General features: G+C 43.2%; 1 protein-coding gene across 1 annotated transcript in view; it reads left to right on the forward strand.

Moving 5' to 3' along the window:
* The window catches only part of LOC126091397 (GATOR complex protein MIOS), a 234,303-nt gene that overhangs the window by 136,786 nt on the left and 73,622 nt on the right, over positions 1-23,895 (forward strand). The window lies entirely within an intron of this gene.

Here is a 23,895-nt window from a genome sequence, read left to right on the forward strand (position 1 = left end):
ATTGTGTGTTAGAACTTAATCCATTTGGATGATTCATCCCAAGAGTCAGACTAACTTGTGATCAGTTGTGGCTGCTCTTACTTGTTCACTTGTACATCCAGGCAACCGAGACTGTTACAATAAAGTTTAAAATAATATTACTTGAAAACTCAGAATCAGAATTCCAGTGTAGTTTGTACAAGCCTGTGGTTAACCGATTTCTGTAATAGATCACTGCAGCCTTTCAGTGTTGTACACTAAATCAAAATTCTCCCCAGGGAGCTCGCCACTTGTTGGTTACATTGTTTTTGACTACCACAGAGTCCCAGCCTTTGCAGCACCTCTTCCCTTTCCATGCTGTGTGTCTATTCTCCTGCTATTATTCCTATTATTTTTGGCCTCCCTTTGAACATGTCTTGGGTATTTTCAGGAACTCGTTCTGAAGTTTTGATAGCCCGCCTTCTGAACAGTCCCTTTTCCGGTTTTTCCTTCTTCCTTTGTTCTCCATCTCCTCCCCTTCCTCTGCTTTGGCGTTTGAGGTCTCTGTTTGTTTCTTTTTCCTCCCTGTGTGCTCGTGAAAGCCAGCCCACACATTTGACGCATAGTAGGTGACACATATTAGGTGACTAGAAAACGCATAATTCCCGTCCCCGGGTTGCAAGATGGAGTTTGCGGGTATCCCCTGGTACAGGCCAGGCCCAGGGAGCAGTGAATGCCTGAGCTGTTACCTTCCCAATTGCCAATTGGCTCTCTGTCTGGAGTTCGGGAGGTGTGACCTGAGGTGTGAACAATTAACAGGTGAGCCCCCCCTCTGAGAGGTCCCCCTGTTGGAAGGAGTGTGCCATCAGAGATGCTGGCAATCATGGGGGATTTTTTCACAATGAGCCACCCTTCTTCATCTCAGTCTACTTCTCCTGAATGTAAACGAAATGAGGCCAAGGATTCTATGATTTCCCCAGCTGCACCTCAGTTCTCATGGTATCACATACTGAAGAAGGTCAGACTTTGGCAACAGTTAATCCGTTTATTATTCAGAAAGGTGTTGATGCAATTGCAGGCACTGTGAAATCCTGCATTTGCTTACATAATGGGACTTTGCTTCTGGAGACCAATTGTGATATTCAAGCCCAACAACTGCTTACAGCTTTGGTCCTCCACAGCTGCCCTGTTTGTGTTGAGGTCCATCATACGCTGAAGTCTTCATGTGGTGTTATTTAGACTCGACTGCATAATGGTCCAACCAAGGGAGAAGTCCAAAATTATCTCTCTGATCAGGACATTACTGCAGTCCATTGGATAATGAAAACGGTTGGTGCAAACTTAGTACCTACATGCACTGTTTTTCTTACATTTGGTGAGTAGTGCTTCCATCGAAGATTAAGGCAGGTTATGAGGTCATCACTGTCCACCTGCACATTCCAATTGCATTGCTACCAGTTTCAATGTCATAACCACACTCGTGTCTCCTGTCAAAACACTGCTAAATCTGTTATTTACGGTAGAGATGCTGCTGAGGGCAATTGTGTGCCTCCTTCTTCCTACTGTATCGGTTTTAATGGCGACTATGCTACCTCATCCTGTGAGTGTTCCATGTATCTCAATGAGCGGGCCATCCAGGAGAGCCGGGTGAAGGGTAAAGCTCCCTATCCTTTTGCTTGCAAGTAGTTGGCTTGCAGAAAGACCTGCATTTAACCATCTGACACTTATAGTACCATTCTTACTATGCCTGGATCCATGAAGGACATTGCCATGCAAACTTATGACCTCCTATTCAGTACTGCAGTTGTGAAATTGCCTTGTATCAAGGTAGCATCCCCACACCTTCTCATACAGTTGTGCAATAAGCCACCAAATCTTCACCACCATTGGCAAAATCACCTGCTACGCAACCAGCAGGCTACGAAGGACAAAAGGAACATTCCTACAAAAACTTTTGATGTCCTACCAGCCAACAAAATTCTGGGTCTTCATCTGCCAACAGTAAAGGCTCTAAGAAATCCAACAAATGTGAACGGTTTTCTCTTTTCCCTACTTGGAGATCCTCTTCAACAGTGTTGCCACTTGATACCCTCACCCGGCTGACCTCCATTTCGTCAGTGTGCGGTACCTACCATTTTTCTGACCTGAAATCTCCACGCTGACCCAGGGAGAATGTTGATGCCTCCATAGATTTCATGGAACATCATCCTCCAGCCTTTACGCCCTGCAGCAGTGAGTCTTCGAAGGCTGACACTCAGCAGCCACTGAGGAGACTGCCCTTCATTTGTTCCCTCCTCCCCATTCCCGATTATGAACCTTCTCTAATGGAATGTTTGTGGCATTAGATCTAACAAGGAAGAGCTATGCTTTTCTTGGAAATGCAGTGTCCGGTTGTCTTCTGCCTCCAATAAACAAAATTGCATGCTCAAGACAGCATTGACCTCTTGCGTTTCCTTTCGGTCCACTTTGACCCCCACCCACCCAATTCCATCTCATGGGGAAACCATGCTGCTCATCCAGGATGATGCCCATAGCCAAACTATCTCATTGAACACCTGCTGCAAGCTGTTGCAGTCCACATTTTCCCTCCTCAGTTCACCTTTTCTCTTTGTAGCATCTATATCCCTTCATCATTCACTGTCACCTGGGCAGACTTACTCCAGCGTATTGGTCAGCTCCCTCACACCTTTCTGCTGCTAGCTGACTTTAATGCCTGCTATCCCCTTTGGGGCTCTTTGAGAACCTCTCCAAGAGGTTCCATCTTGGCTGACCTCACCTGTCTTAACACTAGAGCACCCACGTTCCTTTCAGACTCCATGCACACCTCTTCTCATTTGGACCTCTTGTTCTCCACTGCCCATTTTCCTTATCATCTCAAGTGTTCCATTCTCTTTGACACATACTCAAGTGATCATTTTCCATCTGCTATCTGTTTGTTGACTTCTACCCCACCTTCACGTAAACCCAAAAGGCAGCTTTCTAAGGCTGACTGGAGGGTTTACAACTCCCCAGTGATGTTTGATAAACAACATTTCCCCAGTTGTGATGACCAAGTAGAGTATCTTACAAATGTTATCCTTACTACTGCAGAATGTTCCATACCTTAAAAAAAAAAAAAATTAAGCTATGTATTTTCAAATTGTTTACGGAACAACCTTATCCCCTTTTTGATGATACTCTCAATTACAACTAATATATTTGTTCCACTGGTGCTTCCACTGTTTGAAACATTTTATGTAGTCGTCTTTAAAAATGGCTGACAGCGCCTACCTCCTTTTCTTCTTAACGTCTTCAGTATTGTCAAATCGGTATCATTTCCTGCCCTTTTTCATGCGTGGAAATAAGAAAAAGTCACATGGGGCCAGGTCAGGCGAATAAGGTGGATGAGACAGCAGAACCATGGATGGGACAGCAGAACCATGCAGTTTTTAGCCAAAAACTGTCTAACAAAGATGGGTATGTGGGCAGGAGTGTTGTCGTGGTGGAAGAACCAGTCTCCTGTCTGCCAAAAATCGGGTCGTTTTTGATGAACATTGCTGCACAATCTTCTTAAAACTTCCAAATAAAAGGTTTGATTGATGGTCTGGCCTGGGGAACAAACTCTGATGAACTATATCCTTGGCATCAAAAAAGCAAATCAGCATTGTTTTTATGTTTGACTCGATGACATTTCTTTTTGGCGGGATGACAGTGATGTCTTTCATTGGCTAGACTGTTGCTTTGTTTCTGGGTCACAACCATATCACCATGATTCATCACCAGTAATGGCCTTTGATACAAAATCTGGATCAGGTTCAAGCTGCTGTTTCAAAGCATGACATGTTTCAACTTGACATTCCTTTTGTTGTCAGAACCCAAGAAACAAACTTGGCAGCAACCCTTTTCATTCCCAAATCTTCCGTTGAAATTCCCGGAAGCAAGCTCCAACGTAACCCACTAATCTCTGACAGTTGATCAGTTGTCTGTCGAGGATCTGTGAGTGCAAGCTCTCGAATTTTTTCAGTATTTTCGTTGATTTGGGCAGTTGTGGACATCCAGAATGAGTTTGTCATCAGTCGACGACATTTTGCCAGTTTTAAATTGAGCAAACCACTTCTACACTTGAGTTTTTCACATAGTGTCGTCCTGGTAAGCTGTTTTCAATATTATAACAGTTTCAGAAACATTTTTACCAAGTAGAAAACAAAATTTCACAGTTGCATGTTGTTCACTTAAACTTGTCATCATAAAAAATGAAACAAGAACAAAAATTGCTAGCAAAAACAGTCACTGCATATGATCATAACAAGCCAGGTTGACGACATAGGCACCACTGAACTGGCTAGGAGTTCCACTGTTCACGCCTGGCAGGAAATACGTACTACACAAGCTCAGCCCAAGGCAATGTTATTCTGTTTTTTTCTCTGCATGTTTAACCATCAACCTATGATGGCGAACTGTATTCGTTATAAACAACTGTTTGCGCAGTGCCATTGCATTCTTTGGGATAGAAAAATAGCTAACTGGATTTACTTTATTATTTCCAATAATGGTTTCACTCCATCTTCTGTAGTGTGGGGCAGCCTCCATTGGCTCTCTGTGTACAAGTTTCCTTCCCCAGTTTCCAGCCTGACCATAGCAGATGCTGTCATGGTGGAGCCTATTGCTATCTCCGACATCTTGGACCAATATTTTGTGGAGAATTCAAGCTCCACCCACTGTCACCTCTCTTCCTCCCTCAGGAATGAGTGTAGGAGGCTCGGATGATATCCTCCTCCTGTCAGAATCGTGAATGCTACAGTGCCACCTATACTCTGAAGGATCTTGACCTTGCTCTCATCTCATCCTGATCTCCCACCCCAGTGCTGGATGATGTTAACATTCAGATCTTGCAGCATAATACCCGTACTGAAGTGCGGTAAGGACAAATACCTTCCTTCTAGCTACCACCCCACTTCTCTCACCTGCTGTGTTTGCAAGGTGATAGAACGTACGATTCATGGCCAGGTGGTATGTATCTCAAGTCTCGCAATCTACTGAACATTGCACAATTCAGATTTGTATGCACCCTTCTACAGTTGATTGTCTTGTCACTTTGTCAACCCATGTTGTGAACAGTTTTCTGCAGAAATACGGGACTGTGGCTGTGTTTTTTAATTTGGAGAAAGCATGCAACACCTGATGTATGACTCGTACCCTCCATACTCTATACATGTGGGGCTTCCAAGGTTGCCTGCCCCGTTTCGTTCGGGAAGTTTTAAAAGACTGAGTTTTCAATATGTGTGTGGGTTCAGTGTTGTTGGATACCTTTATCTAGGAGAACTGGGTGCTCCATCCTGAGCATCTCCTCTTTGCTTTAGCCATTAAACCCATTATGGACTGTCTCCCACCAGGCATCTCTAGCTCCCTTTTTGTCAATGATCTGTTTCAGTTCTCCATGGCCTTGTCTCCTTGAGCAGTGTCTTCAGTGATGTCTGGATCATCTTTACTCATGGAGCTTTGACAATAACTTTAGCTTTTCCTCTGATATAACCATTTGTATGAATTTCTGGGGGTGCAATGGGTTTCTGTCTCTGTCTTTAAGTCTTGGACTTGTTCCTCTTCCATTCACCGAAACTACGAAATTCATGGGGCTCATGTTTTGTAGGAAACTTTCTTGGTCCTCCCACATGTCTTATCTCACCGCACGCTGTACCTGGTCCCTCGATGTTCTCCATGCCCTAAGTGGTACTTCCTGGGGAGCATATCGGACCACCCTTCTCCGTTTATACCGATCCCTTGTCCATTCAAAGCTATACTATGGATGTTTCATTTCTTCCTCTGCACATCCTTTTATCTTACTTCACCTTAACCCAATCCACCAATGTGGTATACATTTGGCCACTGGCACCTTTCGCATTAGCCCTGTTAAGAGTCTCTATGTAGAAGCTGCTGAACTATCACAGTCATACCAGTGTGATGTCCTCCTCAGCAGATACACGTGCCATTTGTCTTCCATGCCTGGCCACGCATCCTATGCCCCCTTTTTTGATAACTCCCTTGACTGCCAGTAGGAGGGACTTGCTTCTTCTCTGTTACCTCTGAGAGTTCGCTTTCAGTCGCTGCTCCGGCAGATTAACTTCATGCTACCTGCCATGGTCCTGATGGGTGTGAACCCTTCACTACCTGGGCTTCTTGCAGTGGCCTGTGTGCATCACAGACTTCATTTACTTTCCATGGACACTACTCTGGATTGAGTCTGTCACTGTAAGCTTCTTGACCCCTGCACAGAACTTAGTGATAGCACCTTCATGTACACCGATTATTTTTGGTGTTGGCTTCCAGAACACTGCTCAATCCTCACAGCAGAGCTCTTTGCTCTCTATCAGTACACCCAGCAACACAGGCTTTTTAATTGTATCATCTTCTGTGATTCTCTCAGTGCCCTTCAGAGCCTCTGTGTGCTGTACACACTCCAGCCCTTAATGCAACGGGTCTAGGAAATCTTCCACTTGCTCTTTGTTCGTGAAGTCCCATGGTGGGTTCCTGGTCATGTCAGTCTGATGGGAAATGAGGCTGCTGACACTGCCAAGGTTGCAGTCCTCCTACCTCAGCCTCCTAGCTCTTCCATTCTTTTTGGGTGATCTCCGTGTTGCTGCCTGTCAGCAGATGGTGTCACATTGGCATCACCACTGGTCTTTTCTTCATGGGAATGTGCTCTGGGGAATTAAACCTCTCCCATCAGCTTGGCTGACCTCCTCTTGGCCCTCTCATTGAGAGGAAATCATTTTAGGTAGGTTGGATATTGGGCACTGTAATTTTAGCCATTGCCATTTGTTACATGGTGATCCCCAACCACTTTCTACTTATTGTCATCAACCATTTTCTGATCCAATGCCCTTTTTCTAATTGATTAAGTTCTTTTGTGTGTTTGCTCTCTGAATTATTGGCCATTCTAGCAGACAGTGTATGGGCTGTTGATCACATCTTACTGTTTATCCTCCTAGCACTATGGCAAAGGACATTTAATCTTTGGTTAGGGACCTCCTCTGTTTCAACGACGTATTGTGAGAAGCTTTCTCCAATAGGACGTCTTGTTTTTAGCTCTCTCTCTCTCCCCTTCTGTCCATTAGGCTTAATGTGTAGTTGCTTTTAACTTCTTTTACTTATTGATGTTCTAAGGTTATGACATGGGTGCTTATGACCCCAATTGTTTTTGTGCCTCCCCCCCCCCCCCCCTCCCAAAAAAAAAAAAACAGCAGTGCTCTTAAATCATGACTAACCTTAGTGTGGTCCTTCTGTTTTATATTGTCATACATTATTATTGCCAAATAACTATACAGCATGTCTAACATTTGTGGTACTTCATTAACCTTATGTAAGATGGCTACTACATTTTTATGTCTAGTGGTGCACACAACTACACTCTTAGCACCAGGCTTCATCCTTCCGTGGTCTTAAGATAACTAGAGATGGGCAAAACTGTTCTTTTCAGAGATTGGATCAGAACTGTTCGCTCCCTGAAATGAATTAGCTCTTTTTCATGACTCACCACTCATTTACAATAGAAAATAAATGAAAGGCACATTGCCCTTTAAACTTGGTTTATTCCAGTACTATACCTGTATTTTGATCTTATTTGATCCTATTTTGAAGTAACACAGATAATGAGTAAGAATTTTGTATTGTTTATTGAAATTTCCACGATATGACAAAGTTTTTGATTATTGATTTATTTTGCACTATCGTGGTTTTTTGGGTGATGGGAAAATGTTGTAACTTGAGATTTACATTAACAATATATTTGGCTATAATGTATTAAAATTTCATTAACCTCATACAAATACATCGCAAGCCATATATTTTTAAAGTGAACGTTTCCTTTCGAAGACGCCTAAAATCGCAAAATCCGTACCAGAATAAGAAAAAAAATATATAAATTTGACTGTAAAACGAAAGTGCTGCATATAGCCTTACGCAGAATAAAACAAGGAAAATATTGGTGTATCACATTTTGCGATACGTTTATCGGTTCGCTCGTAATTAAAGCGTAAATTTGAGTGTCCATAATAAAAATCCTATAGTAAGAGGAGTCATCAGGAACCTAATCTAATCAGTTTAAACAAATAAAAATAAAATAAAAACAATTGATGTATACACAACATAATAATGTATATAATAGAGGGAAACGTTCCACGTGGGAAAAATATATTTAAAAAGAAAGATGATGAGACTTACCAAACAAAAGCGCTGGCAGGTCGATAGACACACAGACAAACACAAACATACACACAAAATCTAGCTTTCGCAACCAATGGTTGCCTCGTCAGGAAAGAGAGAAGGAGAGGGAAAGACAAAAGGATTTGGGTTTTAAGGGAGAGGGTAAGGAGTCATTCCAATCCCGGGAGCGGAAAGACTTACCTTAGGGGGAAAAAAGGAGGGAAAAAAGGACAGGTATACACTCGCACACACACACATATCCATCCTCATATACACAGACACAAGCAGACATTTGTAAAGGCAAAGAGTTTGGGCAGAGATGTCAGTCGGGGCGGATGTACAAAGGCAAAGATGATGTTGAAAGACAGGTGAGGTACGAGCGGCGGCAAATTGAAATTAGAAATTAGCGGAGATTGAGGCCTGGCGGATAGCGAGAAGAGAGGATATGCTGAAGGGCAAGTTCCCATCTCCGGAGTTCTGACAGGTTGGTGTTAGTGGGAAGTATCCAGATAACCCGGACGGTGTAACACTGTGCCAAGATGTGCTGGCCGTGCCTTGGTGCACGGCCAGCACATCTTGGCACAGTGTTACACCGTCCGGGTTATCTGGATACTTCCCACTAACACCAACCTGTCAGAACTCCGGAGATGGGAACTTGCCCTTCAGCATATCCTCTCTTCTCGCTATCCGCCAGGCCTCAATCTCCGCTAATTTCTAATTTCAATTTGCCGCCGCTCGTACCTCACCTGTCTTTCAACATCATCTTTGCCTTTGTACATCCGCCCCGACTGACATCTCTGCCCAAACTCTTTGCCTTTACAAATGTCTGCTTGTGTCTGTGTATATGAGGATGGATATGTGTGTGTGTGCGAGTGTATACCTGTCCTTTTTTCCCTCCTTTTTTCCCCCTAAGGTAAGTCTTTCCGCTCCCGGGATTGGAATGACTCCTTACCCTCTCCCTTAAAACCCAAATCCTTTTGTCTTTCCCTCTCCTTCTCTCTTTCCTGACGAGGCAACCATTGGTTGCGAAAGCTAGATTTTGTGTGTATGTTTGTGTTTGTCTGTGTGTCTATCGACCTGCCAGCGCTTTTGTTTGGTAAGTCTCATCATCTTTCTTTTTAAATACAACATAATAATGTAATATACATAGCGGTATTACTACGAAGAACAATATCCAGTGGGGACGAACTCCGATGCAGAGGCGCTGAGTCGAGCAGGTCAAGCCGCGAGCTGTATTACTGCGTGAGCTGAGACTGCAGAGACCAGAGTGACACCTGAGTCGCTTTGCTCGATGCTCTGGCTAGAGTCGAGACGGTGGGGTGAGCATTGAGCGGGCGAGTTCCGAGGGGGGGGGAGGCGGGGGGGGGGGGGGGGGGGGGAAGCGGTGAACTCACCCGCTCCGAGACAAATCGTCCGTTCCCTTGCAAGCAGGTTTTTGCAAGTAGTTCCTATGTTATCCGCTAGGTGGCTCTCTTGTCCTGTTGCTCGCATCAACTGCCCAGAGGGCAGGACGTGCGACTGAAACGATCGCCGACAGAGTGCGATGCGAAGTTAAGCTGCGCCAGACACTGCACAGTGCACACGGCAGACGACGCACAGAGACGGCACGGCATATGTGAAACACAAAATCCAATGGGGCACTGCACAATGCAGGCAGCCAAGGTAGAAGCAGGGCAGAGGCCGGCGCTGGCTGTGTTGTGTGGCGTGCACTGTGCTCTGACCAGCAGAGGCGCTGCTGATATGCTCCGTCTCTCTCTCTCTCTCTCTCTCTCTCTCTCTCTCTCTCTCTCTCTCTCTCTCTCTCTCTCTCTCTGCCGTGGGAAACGTTTGGAGCTACCGTTCTTTTTTTCTGAATCACTGATTGTTCACTCCTTTGAAAGATTGAACTCTATGAATTAGTTCAAGAGCGGATCCCCCATCTCTAAAGATAACACACTGTTTTGCTACAAATTACATATCATTTATCAGAAACAGGATGAAACTGCAGGAAATTGAAGTCCATTAGAAATAAAACATGACACTATTCTACCAACACTTTTGTAAATTTAGCACTTTACACAAGCTTGCAGAATTAAAATGTTTGATGGAAGTCTACAGAAAATCATGTACATGATTTTTCAAGATTTTTAAACGCTAATTTTATGTAAATAGCTGAAATTTTATAGAAAAGAAACGTGTAATAGACATGGTGGAAATGAAGCAGGAGATCCATGAATATGAGAGTTTGTGTGTCTATAGTTTCTTCTGTGAGAGTAGAGGTTGCAGTAAAGCAAATATAGAAAGTATTATATAGAATGAGTGTCAAATCAAACACCTTCCAACTGTCTGAAAGGTGTCTAATTTGACGTTATTCACTGAACAGCCAAGTCCTGCAACCATCTCCAAAAAAATGGAAGCACAGAGATTACACAGAATAATCCTACAAATGTCCAGATTGGTTTCAATTTTACACAGAAGTTAATAAATGTAGCAGCAGTCTGAGAGAATTATCTGAATGAATCCAAAATTGAAGGAATTGGAAATTAATTTGCTGGCTGCAAATTCTTTGAAATCATTCGTATTAGGTACAGATCTGCTATCCAGGAATGGACATGTGAAAATTTGTGCCGGCCAGGAACTCAAACCTGGATTTCTTGCTTACTGCAAGTGGTCATCTTAATCACTTAGGCTATCCATGCACACTCCCTGGACCGACTGAAACTTCCATGTGGAGCACTGACTACGTTATTTTATTGTGGTCCACATACAGATGTTTGGGTCAGTCTGGGGAATCTGCATAGATATCCGAAATGGTTAAGGTGACTGCTTGTGATAAGTGGGAAATCCTGGTTCGAGTCTTGGTTCAGCACAAGCTTTCAAAAGATGCTATTGAGTAGTAAGTCTTTACCTCATACTCAGAGTTCAAATCTCGGTCCAGCACAGATTTTCATATGTCACTATAGGGTATTAGACCTATACCTAATACAACCAATGTCAAGGAATTCAGTCAGCAAATTAATTTCTAAGTATTTCATACAGCTGGGGATCGTCAGCAGTGTCTGTTCTCTCATACAAGCTTATAAATGCTTGAAGGAATTACATACTAACAGTTGATTAAATTGGAGAGGAAACATATATATACTTAGCAGCAGATGCTATTGCATAATTGAGAACGTCGATTGTACAACAAACTCAGTCAGTGAAGTGTCATGAGTGAAGTAGGAATTTGAGATAATTGATATTATGCCACATTAATGTGAAATAAAGAAGTGTTACTGTATGACAAATGCTGACTGCAGACAGTATTCTAATTGTGAAAGTTGCTCTGTTCAACTTTTAAGGGAGAGTGTGTGTGTCTTCAATGAGAGTTAACCACTTGCTTCCAGTTCCAAATATGCGGCTTTTTCTCCTTCACTAATTGTGCCACCATTGTAAGAAAGTTGAAGATCAGTGCAGATAGAATTGTGTGTAATAGAATGTGTGTACTGTATGGAATAACAGCAACATGGTAAGGATAGATTGCAACTCACCTCTTAGAGGAGGTGTTGAATCAAAGGCAGGCACAAAGAAAAAATGCTAGAAATATTTCAGTTTCCAGACAAAGTCCTTCAGCGGAAGTAGAAAACTGTATACATTCAGCAAGTGCAACTCTCACATACATGGTCACTGTCTCAGGACACTAAGGCCTGACTGCAACTGTGTCAGGCATAAGCAGTAGTCTAGCTGGAAAGCAAAATATGGGTAAGGGAGAGGGTGGGGCAGGGAGTGGGAGGGATAGTGGGGTAGAAGTGGGCAAAGATGTTAATGATGCCTGTGGGAGTGTGCAGAAATGTGGTGGGGACAGAATAGGGCTGCTAGGTTCAGCATCAGGAGGCATTGTGTGTGTGTGTGTGGGGGGGGGGGGGGGGGGTAGAGAAAGTGAAAGGGTTGTGTAGGTGTATTGGTATGATGGAAGGCATGTGTTGTACTTGAATGGGAGTGGAGAAAGGGGATAGGCGGGTGGAGGACAGGGACTATTGTGGAGTAGGTTGAAGCCAGGTGTGGTTATGGGAACAAAGGATATGTTGTAGGTATTGTTCCTACCTGCACAGTTCAGAAAAGCTGGTGTTAATGGGAAGAATCCAGATGGCCCAGGCTGTCATGCAGTTGCTGAAGTTAAGCACTGCTCGACAGCCTGTGCCATCTGGATTCTTTCAACTAACAACCATGTTTTCTGTACAATGAAGGTGAGAACTGTCCCTACAATATATCCAACATATCCTTCATTCCTGTAACTCCCACCCTCAACCTTTGCCAGTCCATGTCTTCCACCTGCCTACTTGTTCCCTAATCCCATTCCAGTGCTTTCTGTTCCGCCATCACGCCTAATAGTCCTTTCCTCTTCTGTACTTTTTCCCTCTCCCTGTGCCCCTACCCCTGTCAGCACAGCCTCCCATTGCTGCACACTGCCAGAGGCAGCATTCGCATCTTTTCCCCACCTCTACCCTGCTATCTCTCCCATTTCCCATCCCACACCACTTCCTTATCTCCACTACCCATCCCAGCTTGATTGCTGCTCAGGTCTGACACAGTCGCAGTTGCAGTCAAGCCTTATTGCCCAGAGACAGTGGCACTTTATGTTTTGGTTGTGTTTGTATGTGTTTTTTCTACTTCTGAAGAAGGACGTTGTCTGAAAGCTAAAATATTTCTAGCATTTTTTGTTGTGCCTGTCTGATACTCAGTGCCTCCTCTGTGTGGTCAGTAGCAATCTATCCTTTCCATATTACTATTAAGCTTCATGTATTGCGTTTTATTACGATGAAGAGAGAATAATGACTTGCAACCCCTCTCCCCCTCTCCCTCCTTTCCAAGATATTATTCACTATATCATCAAGTTGTTGTCTTTAATTTGCTACAAATACACTTTCTATCATCCACAATCAAAATAGCTGCAGAGATATAAGTTTACTTCCTCAATGACACAGGCTTTATTGAATACTCATTAAGTAGTAAAAAAAAAAAAAAAAAAAAAAAAAAAAAAATATAATAGATCTCAATTCTTCTTGAAATAAACAGACACATAGACTTCTGGAGGTTGATGCCTATTGATTACAAATGTACTCTAGAAATTTACTGAATAACTCAAACATTAATGCTTGAAAACATTGTAAGTTTGTCTTGACTGGGGACCACTCGAAAGGGGACCACTCTCTCAGTGCACACATCAAATAAGGTGGGCCAGTGGTCAACACACTGGCCATCTAGATTTAAGATTTTTGTTACTTTCCTAAATCACTCCAGGCAAATGCTGGGGTGATTCCTTTGAAAAGAGCATGGCTAATTTCCTTCCCAATCCTTTCATCATCCGAGCTTGCATCCACCTCTAAACCAAACTGTTCACAGGACATTTAACTCAAATCCTCCTTCCTTCTTCCTTCAGTACACACACATGTTGTCCTTCAGTGCACACACATATTGTTGGTGCACTCACAGAAGGCACAACTTGTAGTCAAACAGAGCCAGTACTGCATTATGGAAATAGTTGTGCCGAAGTGCATGCCCAACATTGATGACAGGAAATAGCAAAGTGCAGATTAATGTCCAGAAAATAGCCACGTATTCCAAGGTCATCATAAATATGTCCACCAGAAAGAGTGTAGTACACATCTGCAGGCTGAGGCAAGCGACCTGAGATGGTCTGTGGCAGTCCTCAAATCTGTCACTGTTCTTTATCCACTTAACCTGGCTGTGGTGATGGATGAATCACTCTGCACTGTACCTTGCAACTACACTGGACATATGTGTAATTAAATGAATTGGTGTGCTTCTTTTCTTGTCTCCATCTCTTACGATCTTGCTTGGCACATACTCATCTAACACATAATGTACGATGGTTTTGAACTTTGTCCACTGATCCTCAACACTATCTGTACTTGAGACAAAACTTTTGTGTTCAGCGGTCAGGTACTCTGTAATCTGCTTTTTTTCACTTTTGCTAAACAGAAAAATCTTCCTACCTTTTTTAATATTTCTATTTATGGCTGAAATCATCGATGCAGTAACCACTTTATGATCACTGATTCCCTGTTCTGCGTTAACTGTTTCAAATAGTTTGGGTCTGTTTGTCACCAGAAGGTCTAATATGTTATCGCCACGAGTCGGTTCTCTGTTTAACTGCTCAAGGTAGTTTTCAGATAAAGTACTTAAAAAAATTTCACTGGATTCTTTGTCCCTGCCACCCGTTATGAACGTTTGAGTCTCCCAGTCTATATCCGGCAAATTAAAATCTCCACCCAGAACTATAACATGGTGGGGAAATCTACTTGAAATATTTCCCAAATTATCCTTCAGGTGCTCAGCCACAACAGCTGCCGAGCCAGGGGGCCTATAGAGACATCCAATTACCATGTCTGAGCCTGCTTTAACCGTGACCTTCACCCAAATTATTTCACATTTCGGATCTCAAACTCAGACTCAATAAAAGCTTTTGAACATTCTTGAAATTTCTTCACCGACAGGTATCTCTTTAAAAGTTTTGATTTTGCATGTAAATTATACAGTTGTAGCAGTTCAAACATTGCCTCTTCTTGTCTAATTGATTTTTCTAAGTTTCCATGTATGCTAAATCTACACCCTCACTGACTTCTATTTCTGATTTAATCTTTATCACATGCAAAAAAAACCAAAAGGTGAATGAAAGCACTGTTCATCAGCTTCAAGTCCAGAGATTGATTATTGGTCATTGTTTAATCGATCACCATTAATAACTATAATAGTTGAGCATCAGTCCATCTATAATTCTTACACTCCAAAAATGGTTTCATTGTTGCTCCTTTCCATCCAAAATCACATATATAATTTCTCCTTCTTGATTTATTCATCTGTAAAACCCAAATGCACAACAGTATCCAAATCTTCTTCTTTTAAAATACCCTGGACAAGAGCACACACAGTGTTATGGCTCTCCTGTCTGTAGATGTATAAAATAATGAAAAGCTCAGAATTCATAAATATTTATAGACATTATTCAAATTTAGTGCACTTTTTTTTATCAATAGCAACACTAATACAGTGCAGCCAATATGAATGAGAAGCAAGACCAAACAATAAAAATTATATTACCCTTCCGTTTGTTGAGGCTCCTTGACAAAGCCATGGCTTGCTGAAATAACGATTTTTCATGTAGCCAGCATGATCCAGGTTGTGGTTTTCAGATAAGAACACTGTGTGCTTAAAATTCCTTGATCTGTTCATTTATTGCTTTCATTTCACATGCCAGCAACAACATCTCTGTCCCAGCAACATACAACTTCAGCTACTGAGAACAAAGACTGTTTATATGACAAAGGTAGTATTTTACTGAACGACTGATTTATTTATTGACAATATTTTCTTTGATGTTGATTTGAAAATTTGTAATTAACATTTTCAAAGTCGATGACTTCAAATGGATACAAAAGTACGTAGATAAATTTTGAAGTATATGTAAAATAATCAGTTTTTCTGAAAAATAATGGAACTAATATCTGTGTTTTTAAAACTATACAAAAAACAAAACATTTTTGAATTTGTTTGTTTAATAGAACGGATTTATCATGTGTATTGGGTAATCTTTTTCTTAACTGTTTCAAAGTTTGCTGTGTGTAGTGAAAGCCTGCCACTCATCAGTTCAGTTACAAGCGGCAAGCATTTTTGATAAAGATTGATTATTATTCTAAGTTCCTCCCTCAAGCAGCCCATGTCATGCATCCATTAAATCAGGTGGATAAGAAAGGCATTTAATATAGTTAGAGACTGCCTGTGAGTGCATATGCTGGATTCGGCACTCTGCCCTATGCCCTTTTCCTCACCGTTTCTGCTGGTTGTGGCAGAAAATGTCTCTCTGTGTGCCATTGGTGCAGTGCTGGTGCATAAGAATTATGAAGTAATTGTGGACCACAAAGCACTGTTTATGCTATTCGGGCAGTGTTCCAGCCTTCCAGAATGCACAGCACAATGACTTCAGCATTGGATGCTTTTCCTCAACTCCTATATTTATACTATAAAATACAAACCCATGGCACAACACACAAATATGGATGATCTGTCCCTCCTACCCATGGGACCAGATGCAGGTTATGACCAGCAGGAAATCTTATGTTTTTACATATATGTGGAACAGTGACAAACTTTAGATGGGTTACCTATTACCATTGCTCAAATTGCTGCAGACCTGCATCGCGACCCTGTCTTACTGCGACTGCGACTTTGACTTTGTGCTCCATAGGTAGCCTGCAGACTTTTGAAGAAACCATTCCAGAACTTTGGGACTGGGCTTTCCTTTCCTATCATCTGAGGGTCATCGCTGGCATCGTCCAGATTGACACTGAGGCATATACTAACCGTGCCCTCATACCGTCCACCCTACAGCCTCAAATTTTACAACTCCTCCATTTTGGGTACTGAGGAATCTCTCAGTTGAAAGCCTTGATGTGGCAACTCGCTTACTTACTAGTGTTCAACAAGGATGTGGAAGCCGTGGTGCGCCATTAGTACACTTGTGCCCTATATCATGCTGCTCCACCCCAATCTGTCACCATTTGACCCACTTTCAGTCTCCCTGGGACAACATTCATTTGGACTTTCTAGGTCCCTTTCTGGACTCCTTGTGATCCATTGTCATGGGTGCTTACTCTTACTACCCATATGTGGTCAGCATAGTGCTTGTAACAACAGACGCCATGGTTAAGATGCTTATCTACATTCTTGCCGTCGAAGGGTTTCCCTAAAACCATTGTGTCAGCTTTTGAACAATTCGTTACCTCAAATGACGCTAAACACCTATTTAGTGCGTAATTTCTCCCATCCTCCAGTGATGAAGCAGGGTGTAATGTGTGAACATTTGAACAGCAAATATTAAAAGCAGTTGGCACAATCAACACAACCACCACCAAAGGCAGCACTCATGGTGTTCCTGAGCACATACAGAACCACTCCCATCCATGACTGTAGCCTGGCAGAGCTCCTTCATTTGAGCCAACCACAAGTCTCCTCCATTTGCTAGCCCCGCAAACCCATCTAGACTATTTCCGTTGGACTTGGCAGTATTGGTAGATTTGCACGGGATGAAAGATTTGTGAATGCTGGCCACCACATATGGGTGGCACCTGATGTCAGGTGAGACCCAGAGGGGTTTGGAGCATTGTCATACTAACCAACTCTGTCCATATATATCAACGGCACTTCTGCCTGTGGGCCACCCTAACTAGGACAGCCCCCCTTCACCAGTCACACCACCACAGAGTTATAACTTGCACTGCAGACCAGCAGTGGCAATTTCCATGGTCACAGGTGCGGAGGTTGAGGAGTTTTTCATGCTGCCTCCAAAACCACGACAAATGGTATCCATGTTGCCACCTCCCAGCATTTTGCTGAATGTTCCTGGTTCCTCACACTAGCTAATGGACTTCAATGTCAGGACAACAACCATACCCTCAGTTCATCTTCCAGAACAATAGCCAGAGATCTATTATATTCTGTGATTTTTTTTTTTTTTTGTACTTAATGGGTATTCAATAAAGCCTGTGTCATTGAGGAAGTAAACTTATATCTCTGCAGCTATTTTGATTGTGGATGATAGAAAGTGTATTTGTAGCAAATTAAAGACAACAACTTGATGATATAGTGAATAATATCTTGGAAAGGAGGGAGAGGGGGAGAGGGGTTGCAAGTCATTATTCTCTCTTCATCGTAATAAAACACAGCTGGCCATACATACCCATTTCAGGGGGGGGAGAGATCTAGTATCCTGGGTTGTCAAGTTTAAAGGCCTTCCAGAGAGTATAGAATCTGCCAAGCACACTAGACAGAGCTGCTACTAGCACAGCCATGCACCTTACCCTGCTATAGTACTGACCTCTTTCGCCAGCCAGTGAATGTTCGTGGGACGACTCTAAAAGTTCCACCGTGTCACGGCACTGCTTTCAGTGCCTTGCACTTGTGTTTCTAAACATAACACATCATTGTTCATGTTTTTTGACTCTGCTATGTCTTGGTTACTCTATTTGGATTACTCACCGAACTTGTTTGTTTCTTGTGCCATCTCCATATGTCCATTCTTTAAAGTTGTCATATTCTGTCAGCACTCAATGATCCACTGGTGACAGTTCCCTAGTGCTTGGTCCTCCTCTGTGGATTCTTTGAGTTGATTCTGATATTGCCCGATTTCAGTCATGATAAAGGAAACTTTTTTTTAAAAAAAGGGATTACAAAGTTTATCAATTGCATGCTAACCTAATCATATTATTGCCAGGATTTGCAAATTTTTAAAAGAAAAGTCACATTCACAGTACTCTTATGAATCTTGGCTAAATCCATTTTCTGTGACAGAGAACCATACACTGGCAGGTGAATGACTCTGGGATTACTAGTCATGCTTCTGTAGCTTCCATTTCCCTCTCTCAATGAAGTTCATCTGTGACTAATAAAAAAAACCACTCTGGATTTGAAGATTAATAGGTCAAGGTTAACAACAGCAGGCTGTAGTGAATTCTTACTTTTACTCCTACGGACTGATGATGTTAACCAAAACTGGACACTGCTAGTCATACAGTACAGGAGGGAAGGTATCAGTTTTAGAGCTATGTGAGGATTAATTGAACATTATGATAATGGAAATTTCAAAATGAAAATGACAGATGGAAAGTGCATTGCAAAAACAATCATCCAAAGGTGATTGTGGGGTGATTCTTAACCCATTCGCCTATGGTGATAGGTATAGCCATTGTAGCAGCTCCATGTAATGCGGTACAATGACCGCTACGTCTGTCAAAGTGCTGTAGATGTAACGTATGACTCTTCTGTAGCTCTGTGCTTTCTGTAATAATTCTGAGTCATACTGCTTGATGGCACTTGTATGCTTATGAAACCTAGATGGGACTAGTTGTGTGTGTGTGTGCAACTGAAGCAATAATTCACATGTTGATTGTGATTTATGACCTCAGTGAGTGACAAAGTGCCTGGTCCTTATAAAGCAGAAGCTATGAAAATTCTGTGTGTTTTGGAAGATAATTATATTAGTGGTGCAAGCAGCAGTAAAGACAATGACATTGCAAATGAGACATCAACATGTAGCATTTTGGAGGATGAGCAAATTGTAAGTAACAACAAAGTGTGGCATCACATAAAATGTGTGCTGATGTGACAACAGAGTGTTCCACTGTCTCTTCAAAGTCAGCTCATTGGGACTGGGACAATGAAGCTAATGAACCTGTAAGTGGCAGTTGCACTGTAACATCTGAAATAGAAGGAAGCAATAGTTCGCAGTATCTCGGACAAAATCCAACAGAACTCCAAGTCATAAATAAGTTTCTAACAAAAATATTTTTTGAGGACATAGTGAGAGAAACTAACTCTTACGCAGCAAAAACACAGACTACAAATTCAAGCAGTGGCAACACATGCTGGTTTCCTGTAACAGCTGACGAACTGAAGGCCCACTTTCCTCTCTACATCCTCATATCACAGACATGAAAACCTTTAGTACAAGACAGTTGGCCACGAAGAAAAATAATTGAGACGCCAGTATTTGGTAAAACAATGCCACTGATAAGCTTCAGTGCTCTCTCTAAGTATTTGCACTTTGCTACTGAACCACCAAAAACACAAGATGATAAACTGGTGAAACTAAGACCAAGCATTTAGCAACTGCTTGACAAATTTCAAAGAATGTATGTTCTTGGTAAAGATGTTAGCATCGATGAAAGCCTGATGAATTTTAGGGGCAGGCTTTCATATATTCAATATAATCCATCAAAGAGAGCCAAATTAGTTGTAAAGATATATAAAGTATGCTCTTCAGAAAAGGATACTGTTATAACTGAAGATACATACTGGAGAAAAGGAAGAAGATTGTGGTCAAACTGTGTGAGACACTGTTTGGAGAATGGAGAACTCTTTACATGGACAACTGGTACATCTCTCCCAACTTGGTTAGGAACTTACTAGGTAGGAGAACACATGCTGTTGGGACTGTAAGACAAAGAAGAAAAAATATGCCACCCATATTCAGTGGAACCAACCTGAGGAAAGGAGGACTAACATTCATGTCATGAAACAATATTCTTGCTGTGAAATGGGCAGACAAAAGAGACACTCACTTCCTGTAAACACTTCATGGTATACCAGAGTATATGGGGGTACATAAATGTGGAAAAATACCTAAGACCTAAGTTTTATCCATTACAGCCAATCAATGGCATCTTTGACATAAACAACCAGTGTCTTTCCTCATACCCACTAATGAAACAGTATGTCAAGCAATGTAAGAAGATATATTTAAAAAGAAAGATGATGAGGCTTACCAAACAAAAGCGCTGGCAGGTCGATAGACACACAAACAAACACAAACATACACACAAAAATCTAGCTTTCGCAACCAACGGTTGCCTCGTCAGGAAAGAGGGAAGGAGAAGGAAAGACAAAAGGATATGGGTTTTAAGGGAGAGGGTAAGGAGTCATTCCAATCCCGGGAGCGGAAAGACTTACCTTAGGGGGAAAAAAGGACAGGTATACACTTGCACACACACACATATCCATCCGCATATACACAGACACAAGCAGACATTTGTAAAGGCAAAGAGTTTGGGCAGAGATGTCAGTCGGGACGGAAGTACAGAGGCAAAGATGATGTTGAAAGACAGGTGAGGTATGAGCGGCGGCAGATTGAAATTAGAAATTAGCGGAGATTGAGGCCTGGCGGATAGCGAGAAGAGAGGATATGCTGAAGGGCAAGTTCCCATCTCCGGAGTTCAGACAGGTTGGTGTTAGTGGGAAGTATCCAGATAACCCGGACGGTGTAACACTGTGCCAAGATGTGCTGGCCGTGCACCAAGGCATGTTTAGCCACAGGGTGATCCTCATTACCAACAAACACTGTCTGCCTGTGTCCATTCATGCGAATGGACAGTTTGTTGCTGGTCATTCCCACATAGAACGCTTCACAGTGTAGGCAGGTCAGTTGGTAAATCACGTGGGTGCTTTCACACGTGGCTCTGCCTTTGATCGTGTACACCTTCCGGGTTACAGGACTGGAATAGGTGGTGGTGGGAGCGTGCATGGGGCAGGTTTTACACCGGGGGCGGTTACAGGGGTAGGAGCCAGAGGGTAGGGAAGGTGGTAAGGGGATTTCATGGGGATGAACTAAGAGGTTACGAAGGTTAGGTGGACGGCGGAAAGACACTCTTGGTGGAGTGGGGAGGATTTCATGAAGGATGGATCTCATTTCAGGGCAGGATTTGAGGAAGTCGTATCCCTGCTGGAGAGTCACATTCAGAATCTGATCCAGTCCCGGAAAGTATCCTGTCACAAGTGGGGCACTTTTGGGGTTCTTCTGTGGAAGGTTCCGGGTTTGAGGAGATGAGGAAGTGGCTCTGGTTATTTGCTTCTGTACCAGGTCGGGAGGGTAGTTACGGGATGCAAAAGCTGTTTTCAGGTTGTTGGTGTAATGATTCAAGGATTCCGGACTGGAGCAGATTCGTTTGCCACGAAGACCTAGGCTGTAGGGAAGGGACCGTTTGATGTGGAATGAGTGGCAGCTGTCGTAATGGAGGTACTGTTGCTTGTTGGTGGGTTTGATGTGGACGGACGTGTGAAGCTGGCCATTGGACAGGTGGAGGTCAACGTCAAGGAAAGTGGCATGGGATTTAGAGTAGGACCAGGTGAATCTGATGGAACCAAAGGAGTTGAGGTTGGAGAGGAAATTCTGGAGTTCTTCTTCACTGTGAGTCCAGATCATGAAAATGTCATCAATAAATCTGTACCAAACTTTGGGTTGGCAGGCCTGGGTAACCAAGAAGGCTACCTCTAAGCGACCCATGAATAGGTTGGCGTACGAGGGGGCCATCCTGGTACCCATGGCTGTTCCCTTTAATTGTTGGTATGTCTGGCCTTCAAAAGTGAAGAAGTTGTGGGTCAGGATGAAGCTGGCTAAGGTAATGAGGAAAGAGGTTTTAGGTAGGGCGGCAGGTGATCGGCGTGAAAGGAAGTGCTCCATCGCAGCGAGGCCCTGGACATGCGGAATATTTGTGTATAAGGAAGTGGCATCAATGGTTACAAGGATGGTTTCCGGGGGTAAGAGACTGGGTAGGGATTCCAGGCGTTCGAGAAAGTGGTTGGTGTCTTTGATGAAGGATGGGAGACTGCATGTAATGGGTTGAAGGTGTTGATCTACGTAGGCAGAGATGCGTTCTGTGGGGGCTTGGTAACCAGCTACAATGGGACGGCCGGGATGATTGGGTTTGTGAATTTTGGGAAGAAGGTAGAAGGTAGGGGTGCGGGGTGTTGGTGGGGTCAGGAGGTTGATGGAGTCAGGTGAAAGGTTTTGTAGGGGGCCTAAGGTTCTGAGGATTCCTTGAAGCTCCGCCTGGACATCAGGAATGGGATTACCATGGCAAACTTTGTAAGTAGTGTTGTCTGAAAGATGACACAGTCCCTCAGCCACGTACTCCCGACGATCAAGTATCACAGTCGTGGAACCCTTGTCCGCCGGAAGAATGACGATGGATTGGTCAGCCTTCAGATCACGGATAGCCTGGGCTTCAGCAGTGGTGATGTTGGGAGTAGGATTAAGGTTTTTTAAGAAGGATTGAGAGGCAAGGCTGGAAGTCAGAAATTCCTGGAAGGTTGTCTGGTGTATTAACTAAGTATATTGTTGTACAAGGAGATGTAACTTTGTATTATCATGCTTAATAAAGTTTGTCCTATCCTGATTTTTTTTTTTTTTTAAATATTCTTATCAGCTACTGAAGCATCTTTCTCTTCTGTGGGTTGCAGGGGTTCCGACCCCTGTGGAGGTGGGTGGGTGTTATACATGGCTGTGTGTTTTGCCTTATAGGCGATTGGAAAACCTCAAAATTCCAATCAACACAATCTGGAACCACAACACCCCAATTCAGTAGTTAACCTCTCCTCCAAACCTCTCTCCCAATCCGAAACCTCTGTCCTATCCAAAGGCCTCACCTTCAGCCCCACTCCCAGATTTAACCAAACAGCCCTTGTCAAAGATTTACTGTCCTACACCCGTACTCTCTTCTGGAAATATCACTTTGCCACGAAGAAAAATGATCCTAATCCTACTCCTAATGATCCAACTCCCCAAGATACTATCCAAATTGAACCATGCCTGGAACAGTTCCGTCCTCCGTCACAGCGGGACCCACCTCCTCTTCCTCAATATCACCCTCTCCTAACCTTCCAGGAATTTCTGACTTCCAGCCTTGCCTCTCAATCCTTCTTAAAAAACCTTAATCCTACTCCCAAGATCACCACTGCTGAAGCCCAGGCTATCCGTGATCTGAAGGCTGACCAATCCATCGTCATTCTTCCGGCGGACAAGGGTTCCACGACTGTGGTACTTGATCGTCGGGAGTACGTGGCTGAGGGACTGTGTCATCTTTCAGACAACACTACTTACAAAGTTTGCCATGGTAATCCCATTCCTGATGTCCAGGCGGAGCTTCAAGGAATCCTCAGAACCTTAGGCCCCCTACAAAACCTTTCACCTGACTCCATCAACCTCCTGACCCCACCAACACCCCGCACCCCTACCTTCTACCTTCTTCCCAAAATTCACAAACCCAATCATCCCGGCCGTCCCATTGTAGCTGGTTACCAAGCCCCCACAGAACGCATCTCTGCCTACGTAGATCAACACCTTCAACCCATTACATGCAGTCTCCCATCCTTCATCAAAGACACCAACCACTTTCTCGAACGCCTGGAATCCCTACCCAGTCTCTTACCCCCGGAAACCATCCTTGTAAC

Source organism: Schistocerca cancellata, chromosome 1 (assembly GCF_023864275.1).
Source record: "Schistocerca cancellata isolate TAMUIC-IGC-003103 chromosome 1, iqSchCanc2.1, whole genome shotgun sequence".
NCBI classification, from domain to species: Eukaryota; Metazoa; Arthropoda; class Insecta; order Orthoptera; family Acrididae; genus Schistocerca; species Schistocerca cancellata.